Source organism: Triturus cristatus, chromosome 12, assembly GCF_964204655.1.
Source record: "Triturus cristatus chromosome 12, aTriCri1.1, whole genome shotgun sequence".
NCBI lineage: Eukaryota > Metazoa > Chordata > Amphibia > Caudata > Salamandridae > Triturus > Triturus cristatus.
In genome coordinates this window covers 725,720,811-725,729,766 of record NC_140595.1, presented here as the reverse complement: position 1 = coordinate 725,729,766, position 8,956 = coordinate 725,720,811, and the positions used below count along the sequence as shown (strand labels likewise).

At 41.0% G+C, this 8,956-nt stretch overlaps 3 non-coding genes across 3 annotated transcripts; all 3 read right to left on the bottom strand.

Moving 5' to 3' along the window:
- Nucleotides 1-1,211: 1,211 nt before the first annotated feature.
- Nucleotides 1,212-1,293, bottom strand: TRNAS-AGA (transfer RNA serine (anticodon AGA)). The gene has a single exon. It is a non-coding gene; the product is annotated as a tRNA-Ser (tRNA).
- A 2,588-nt stretch (nt 1,294-3,881) lies between these two features.
- TRNAH-GUG (transfer RNA histidin (anticodon GUG)) lies at nt 3,882-3,953 on the bottom strand. Its single transcript has one exon. It is a non-coding gene; the product is annotated as a tRNA-His (tRNA).
- Nucleotides 3,954-5,234: 1,281 nt separating this feature from the next.
- On the bottom strand, nt 5,235-5,316 carry TRNAS-AGA (transfer RNA serine (anticodon AGA)). The gene has a single exon. It is a non-coding gene; the product is annotated as a tRNA-Ser (tRNA).
- Nucleotides 5,317-8,956: the final 3,640 nt, after the last annotated feature.

The window sequence follows — 8,956 nt, the reverse complement described above, 5'->3', positions numbered from 1 at the left end:
TGATAGGCTGGATGTATTCATTGCTTCCTCATTCCTCATTCAGAGGCTGCGTCTCCTCAGTGGTTGATACGCTGAAAACCGTTTCCTGGCCGCCTGCTTGTGAAATGCCAGGAGTCAAAGATCACACATTACACTTGCGGACCTGTGATGGGACACCAATGCAGAGAAACCCACCTGGCACAGACCTTCTATTCTGTCTATTAGACCTGCATCTTCCCTGCACCTTTCAAGCCATTTGTATGTGAAGCAAGAAAGAGTTAGAGAGTGATCCATCTACACTTTTATAGGGAGGATGTCGCCGTGAGCTCCTCCCAGCTAATCACACGAACAGCAGAAAAGCAAGATAAATACACAGTTGAGGGGTGGGCTGCATGGTTATGTTTTTGAGTAAATATTGAAACTGACCTCAGTGGCTCATTAGCAGAGCTGCGGCTAATGACTGGTGCCAAATCATGATGAAGCAAGCACCATGGCTCGTAGGGGACCCACAACACGCTTTTCTTAGCTCACTGAATTAAAGTATAAACTTCCGCCGTGTGTGAGTGGTAAAGGCTTGTTAATATAGTTCCTTTTCCAATTCAAGTCTGACAACAAGAGGCAGGAACCACGTGGCTTCGGAAGCTCAGGAAAGTAGCCACCAACCACAGAGAAAGAGAGAACTGGCAGTATGAGAGGTGGAGAAAACAGAAGCGGGAGCAAGGAGCTCAAATGAGATTGATGGCGTTTAAATAGAGCGCGTAAAGGAACAGTTACACAGCTAAGAAATGGGAAAGACAGACTAGGGAAAAAAACACAGAAAGAGCCTGTACATGAAATTCTCTTCCTGGGACAGCAGGTTAAGAGAAATTACACATGGGGAGGTTAAGCATGTAACACGGGGGAGAATAAAAAAGAAAATGCAGTTTTATGAAGTGTGTTTGCCAATCCAGCCAGCACTTTTGTTCTATTTCTCTCTTTGCGTCTTTTATTGGTAAAGTAACTTTCAAGTGCATGCGCAGGTATGAATGAGAGAGCAACGGTATAATAATTTGAAGCGTTTACACCAGTGCTAAAGTAGGAATGAGGTGTAGCAAAGACATGAAAGAGGTAGCGATAACAAATATGTGGAGAGGCAATAGTGACACAAAAATAAGCCACCTATTTATAAAACTGAAATGGAAGAAATACTAAAGGTTAACTTCTGAAATTGTAGCCGATAATAAAAAGATTCTCGTTGTTGGCAGGATTCGAACATGCGCGGGGATACCCCAATGGATTTCTAGTCCATCGCCTTAACCACTCGGCCACAACAACTTGCTGTAAGCTGCCTACAAATATTTTGTTTGAAAGTTTTGAAGTTTTCCCACATCAAAGTACTGATATTCTGCAATGCGCTTTTTAAAAACAATGTTTGTTTCATCATGCACGTTCTGTCCTAAAAACAAAAATTGCATGAGTATATCTCTGGATCTGTAAAAGGATACGCTTGCATTCAAACTCTCTTGTGGCACTCAAGTTTTTTGGACCCTGTTGCACTCTGTTTTTGCGCTGCTTTTAGTCTACGACCCATATTATAGAAGTCAACCATCTCTGAGTATTTGGGACTCCTTTGTAAGTGCCTTATCTTTAATCCTTGAAAAGCTCTATAATAAAGGGGTCTGTCAAAGATTGCTTGAATGGAAGATAAAAGAAGGCCCACTTGTCTCACCAAATGCAGTAGAGAAACCTGATGTTTTACTCATGTTATCCTTAGTTCAGTGTTTGTTAGACCTGGCATCCTTAAGGTGGCCTACCAGCAACCTTTTTGCTTTTCACCTCACGTTTTGCTGTATCTTTATGTTGGCCTTAGGACTCTAATCACTTTATCACTACTGTGAGAAAGTGGCTCTGTATATACAGTTCCCAAATAGGTACAGTGTGCACAGAGTCCCCAGTCCCCAGAGGTTTGGCAGAGGCTAAAGTTAGATATAACCTTACTCTCTAAAGTGGTAGCTTGCCGAGCAGTAAGGCAGTATCAGAGTACAGTGTAAAACATTTGTTGTACACACTCAGTCAGCAAATGGTCTCACACACTCAAGAACTGAACTCTAGGCCATTGGTTTGCATACAAAAGATATTGTTGTTTTATTTTAGAACCAACAATAGGTATCAAAATATACTTTCTCAGAATGAGATGCTTTAGTTAAATACTTTGCAATAGGCAATTGACTTTTGCAGGTCATAGTTACAGTTTATTGCAATAGGCAACACAATTTGAATCACAATAATACATTGAGCTCAATGGGAATTTTAAGTTATATGCAATTAATTACTTTCAGGATTACTTTTCTAAATCCAGGACTGGATCCTAGATCCAGTCCTGGGACAGTTCTTGGAAACAAGTGAGTAAATTCGTTTTAGTTACGGTTGTGATTTTTAAGCAATATTTTGCTATTTTAAAAGTTGACACTTAGAAACTTTTGCTGATCAAATTACCAATGTTATCCTATGGAAGGAAATTCACTTAGCAGGTAAGTGGGGTTATGGTTACTTTTTCTAGGTCAGTGTTGGATCCTAGATCCAGCACTACTGTACCACCTGTAAGCAGTTGAGAAACTGCGTTTAAGTTATACAGGCGATTTTTAAGGAATATTTACATGTTTGCAAAATCGACACTTAGAAGAAATTTCACAGAAAAACAGTCAATGGTTTCCTATGGAAGAAAATTCAAGTTACGGGTAAAGTACGTTCTCGTTACTTTTGTAATCCAGTGCTGGGCTCCTAGGCTCAGTACTGGGACATCTATCTAAAACAGGTAAACAATTACGTTTTCACAGTTGGTACGATTTTTAAAGAATATTTGTAAGTTTCAAAAATCGACACTTAGAAAATTTTCAGCAAAAAGCAGGCAATGATATCCCATGGAAGGAAATTCGAGTTACTGGTAAGTACGGTTAAAATTACTTTTCAGGGTCAGTACTGAGCTCCAAGATGCAGCACTGAGGTCTCTCCTGATAACAGGTGAGTAAATCAGAATTCGTTGTTCGGCTGATTTTAGATGAATATTTTAAAGTTCCAAAACTCCACACCACTTAGAAGAATTTCCAAGTGAAACCACTCAATGTTAGCCTATGGAAGAAAAGTGAGTTATCGGCTTTTAGGTAAGTACTTGACTGGCAGAGTTATGGTTCTGGGCATAGACTCAGGGGTCTCCCAGGGGAGTCCCAGCCTACTTGCCAAGCCTTAAACTCCCCTTTTATTACATATAATTTACACCTAAGGTAGGCCCTAGGTAGTCCTAGGTGCATGATGCTATGTAAGTAAAAAATAAGATATGTACTTTGGTGGTTCGCGTGTCCTGTAAGTACCAAACAGTCTATTTAATTTTTCACTACTGTGAGGTCTACCCCTCTCATAGGTTAGCTCTGTGTATTCCCCTATACTTTTTATTTGGTAATTCCATATCGGAGAGGAGTAGCTTTATTTATTTATTGAAAATCCTACTTACTGGTGAGGTTGGATTTAACTTTACTATTTTAGAAATGCCACTTTTAGAGAGTGAACATGTCTCTGCACTTACTGCTCTATTTGCCTGAAACCTGGCCCCAATACACGTCTGGATTGGGCTGGGTGACAGCAAAATTTGTGCCTTCCCTCTAGAGAGCCACAACACAGGTCACTCAACTGCACCTGGGGGGTGAGCTCCGCTCCCCCTCCACCCCCAATAGGTTCAAGAACGATAATTTATGTAAGTAAATACATTATAGCTACAGCTTATAATCATGCGAGTTTAAATCATTTGTTGTTAGATGGTTTAAATATTTGAAAGGATCTGTTTTTAATAGACATTTTACAAAAACCACTGGTACATTTGCTAATTCTGTAAAATTAACACCCAACTGCCGTGACATTGCCAACCACAATGCCGTGACTCGGATTCGAACCGAGGTTGCTGCGGCCACAACGCAGAGTACTAACCACTATACGATCACGGCGAGCTACTTGGGCTCAACGACATACAATGACATGGAGAATTTATAATTCGGAACACTCAGGGCTGTTCCTGTGATAGGCTGGATGTATTCATTGCTTCCTCATTCCTCATTCAGAGGCTGCGTCTCCTCAGTGGTTGATAGGCTGAAACCGTTTCCTGGCCGCCTGCTTGTGAAATGCCAGGAGTCAAAGATCACACATTACACTTGCGGACCTGTGATGGGACACCAATGCAGAGAAACCCACCTGGCACAGGCCTTCTATTCTGTCTATTAGACCTGCATCTTCCCTGCACCTTTCAAGCCATTTGTATGTGAAGCAAGAAAGAGTTAGAGAGTGATCCATCTACACTTTTATAGGGAGGATGTCGCCGTGAGCTCCTCCCAGCTAATCACACGAACAGCAGAAAAGCAAGATAAATACACAGTTGAGGGGTGGGCTGCATGGTTATGTTTTTGAGTAAATATTGAAACTGACCTCAGTGGCTCATTAGCAGAGCTGCGGCTAATGACTGGTGCCAAATGATGATGAAGCAAGCACAATGGCTCGTAGGGGACCCACAACACGCTTTTCTTAGCTCACTGAATTAAAGTATAAACTTCCGCCGTGTGTGAGTGGTAAAGGCTTGTTAATATGGTTCCTTTTCCAATTCAAGTCTGACAACAAGAGGCAGGAACCACATGGCTTCGGAAGCTCAGGAAAGTAGCCACCAACCACAGAGAAAGAGAGAACTGGCAGTATGAGAGGTGGAGAAAACAGAAGCGGGAGCAAGGAGCTCAAATGAGATTGATGGCGTTTAAATAGAGCGCGTAAAGGAACAGTTACACAGCTAAGAAATGGGAAAGACAGACTAGGGAAAAAAACACAGAAAGAGCCTGTACATGAAATTCTCTTCCTGGGACAGCAGGTTAAGAGAAATTACACATGGGGAGGTTAAGCATGTAACACGGGGGAGAATAAAAAAGAAAATGCAGTTTTATGAAGTGTGTTTGCCAATCCAGCCAGCACTTTTGTTCTATTTCTCTCTTTGCGTCTTTTATTGGTAAAGTAACTTTCAAGTGCATGCGCAGGTATGAATGAGAGAGCAACGGTATAATAATTTGAAGCGTTTACACCAGTGCTAAAGTAGGAATGAGGTGTAGCAAAGACATGAAAGAGGTAGCGATAACAAATATGTGGAGAGGCAATAGTGACACAAAAATAAGCCACCTATTTATAAAACTGAAATGGAAGAAATACTAAAGGTTAACTTCTGAAATTGTAGCCGATAATAAAAAGATTCTTGTTGTTGGCAGGATTCGAACCTGCGCGGGGATACCCCAATGGATTTCTAGTCCATCGCCTTAACCACTCGGCCACAACAACTTGCTGTAAGCTGCCTACAAATATTTTGTTTGAAAGTTTTGAAGTTTTCCCACATCAAAGTACTGATATTCTGCAATGCGCTTTATAAAAACAATGTTTTTTTCATCATGCACGTTCTGTCCTAAAAATAAAAATTGCATGAGTATATCTCTGGATCTGTAAAAGGATACGCTTGCATTCAAACTCTCTTGTGGCACTCAAGTTTTTTGGACCCTGTTGCACTCTGTTTTTGTGCTGCTTTTAGTCTACGACCCATATTACAGAAATCAACCATCTCTGATTATTTGGGACTCCTTTGTAAGTGCCTTATCTTTAATCCTTGAAAAGCTCTATAATAAAGGGGTCTGTCAAAGATTGCTTGAATGGAAGATAAAAGAAGGCCCACTTGTCTCACCAAATGCAGTAGAGAAACCTGATGTTTTACTCATGTTATCCTTAGTTCAGTTTTTGTTAGACCTGGCATCCTTAAGGTGGCCTACCAGCAACCTTTTTGCTTTTCACCTCACGTTTTGCTGTATCTTTATGTTGGCCGTAGGACTCTAATCACTTTATCACTACTGTGAGAAAGTGGCTCTGTATATACTGTTCCCAAATAGGTACAGTGTGCACAGAGTCCCCAGTCCCCAGAGGTTTGGCAGAGGCTAAAGTTAGATATAACCTTCCTCTCTAAAGTGGTAGCTTGCCGAGCAGTAAGGCAGTATCAGAGTACAGTGTAAAACATTTGTTGTACACACTCAGTCAGCAAATGGTCTCACACACTCAAGAACTGAACTCTAGGCCATTGGTTTGCATACAAAAGATATTGTTGTTTTATTTTAGAACCAACAATAGGTATCAAAATATACTTTCTCAGAATGAGATGCTTTAGTTAAATACTTTGCAATAGGCAATTGACTTTTGCAGGTCATAGTTACAGTTTATTGCAATAGGCAACACAATTTGAATCACAATAATACATTGAGCTCAATGGGAATTTTAAGTTATATGCAATTAATTACTTTCAGGATTACTTTTCTAAATCCAGGACTGGATCCTAGATTCAGTCCTGGGACAATTCTTGGAAACAAGTGAGTAAATTCGTTTTAGTTACTGTTGTGATTTTTAAGCAATATTTTGCTATTTTAAAAGTTGACACTTAGAAACTTTTGCTGATCAAATTACCAATGTTATCCTATGGAAGGAAATTCACTTAGCAGGTAAGTGGGGTTATGGTTACGTTTTCTAGGTCAGTGTTGGATCCTAGATCCAGCACTACTGTACCACCTGTAAGCAGTTGAGAAACTGCGTTTAAGTTATACAGGCGATTTTTAAGGAATATTTACATGTTTGCAAAATCGACACTTAGAAGAAATTTCACAGAAAAACAGTCAATGGTTTCCTATGGAAGAAAATTCAAGTTACGGGTAAAGTACGTTCTCGTTACTTTTGTAATCCAGTGCTGGGCTCCTAGGCTCAGTACTGGGACATCTATCTAAAACAGGTAAACAATTACGTTTTCACAGTTGGTACGATTTTTAAAGAATATTTGTAAGTTTCAAAAATCGACACTTAGAAAATTTTCAGCAAAAAGCAGGCAATGATATCCCATGGAAGGAAATTCGAGTTACTGGTAAGTACAGTTAAAATTACTTTTCAGGGTCAGTACCGAGCTCCAAGATGCAGCACTGAGGTCTCTCCTGATAACAGGTGAGTAAATCAGAATTCGTTGTTCGGCTGATTTTAGATGAATATTTTAAAGTTCCAAAACTCCACACCACTTAGAAGAATTTCCAAGTGAAACCACTCAATGTTAGCCTATGGAAGAAAAGTGAGTTATCGGCTTTTAGGTAAGTACTCGACTGGCAGAGTTATGGTTCTGGGCATAGACTCAGGGGTCTCCCAGGGGAGTCCCAGCCTACTTGCCAAGCCTTAAACTCCCCTTTTATTACATATAATTTACACCTAAGGTAGGCCCTAGGTAGTCCTAGGTGCATGATGCTATGTAAGTAAAAAATAAGATATGTACTTTGGTGGTTCGCGTGTCCTGTAAGTACCAAACAGTCTATTTCATTTTTCACTACTGTGAGGTCTACCCCTCTCATAGGTTAGCTCTGTGTATTCCCCTATACTTTTTATTTGGTAATTCCATATCGGAGAGGAGTAGCTTTATTTATTTATTGAAAATCCTACTTACTGGTGAGATTGGATTTAACTTTACTATTTTAGAAATGCCACTTTTAGAGAGTGAACATGTCTCTGCACTTACTGCTCTATTTGCCTGAAACCTGGCCCCAATACACGTCTGGATTGGGCTGGGTGACAGCAAAATTTGTGCCTTCCCTCTAGAGAGCCACAACACAGGTCACTCAACTGCACCTGGGGGGTGAGCTCCGCTCCCCCTCCACCCCCAATAGGTTCAAGAACGATAATTTATGTAAGTAAATACATTATAGCTACAGCTTATAATCATGCGAGTTTAAATCATTTGTTGTTAGATGGTTTAAATATTTGAAAGGATCTGTTTTTAATAGACATTTTACAAAAACCACTGGTACATTTGCTAATTCTGTAAAATTAACACCCAACTGCCGTGACATTGCCAACCACAATGCCGCGACTCGGATTCGAACGGAGGTTGCTGCGGCCACAACGCAGAGTACTAACCACTATACGATCACGGCGAGCTACTTGGGCTCAACGACATACAGTGACATGGAGAATTTATAATTCGGAACACTCAGGGCTGTTCCTGTGATAGGCTGGATGTATTCATTGCTTCCTCATTCCTCATTCAGAGGCTGCGTCTCCTCAGTGGTTGATAGGCTGAAACCGTTTCCTGGCCGCCTGCTTGTGAAATGCCAGGAGTCAAAGATCACACATTACACTTGCGGACCTGTGATGGGACACCAATGCAGAGAAACCCACCTGGCACAGACCTTCTATTCTGTCTATTAGACCTGCATCTTCCCTGCACCTTTCAAGCCATTTGTATGTGAAGCAAGAAAGAGTTAGAGAGTGATCCATCTACACTTTTATAGGGAGGATGTCGCCGTGAGCTCCTCCCAGCTAATCACACGAACAGCAGAAAAGCAAGATAAATACACAGTTGAGGGGTGGGCTGCATGGTTATGTTTTTGAGTAAATATTGAAACTGACCTCAGTGGCTCATTAGCAGAGCTGCGGCTAATGACTGGTGCCAAATCATGATGAAGCAAGCACCATGGCTCGTAGGGGACCCACAACACGCTTTTCTTAGCTCACTGAATTAAAGTATAAACTTCCGCCGTGCGTGAGTGGTAAAGGCTTGTTAATATAGTTCCTTTTCCAATTCAAGTCTGACAACAAGAGGCAGGAACCACGTGGCTTCGGAAGCTCAGGAAAGTAGCCACCAACCACAGAGAAAGAGAGAACTGGCAGTATGAGAGGTGGAGAAAACAGAAGCGGGAGCAAGGAGCTCAAATGAGATTGATGGCGTTTAAATAGAGCGCGTAAAGGAACAGTTACACAGCTAAGAAATGGGAAAGACAGACTAGGGAAAAAAACACAGAAAGAGCCTGTACATGAAATTCTCTTCCTGGGACAGCAGGTTAAGAGAAATTACACATGGGGAGGTTAAGCATGTAACACGGGGGAGAATAAAAAAGAAAATGCAGTTTTATGA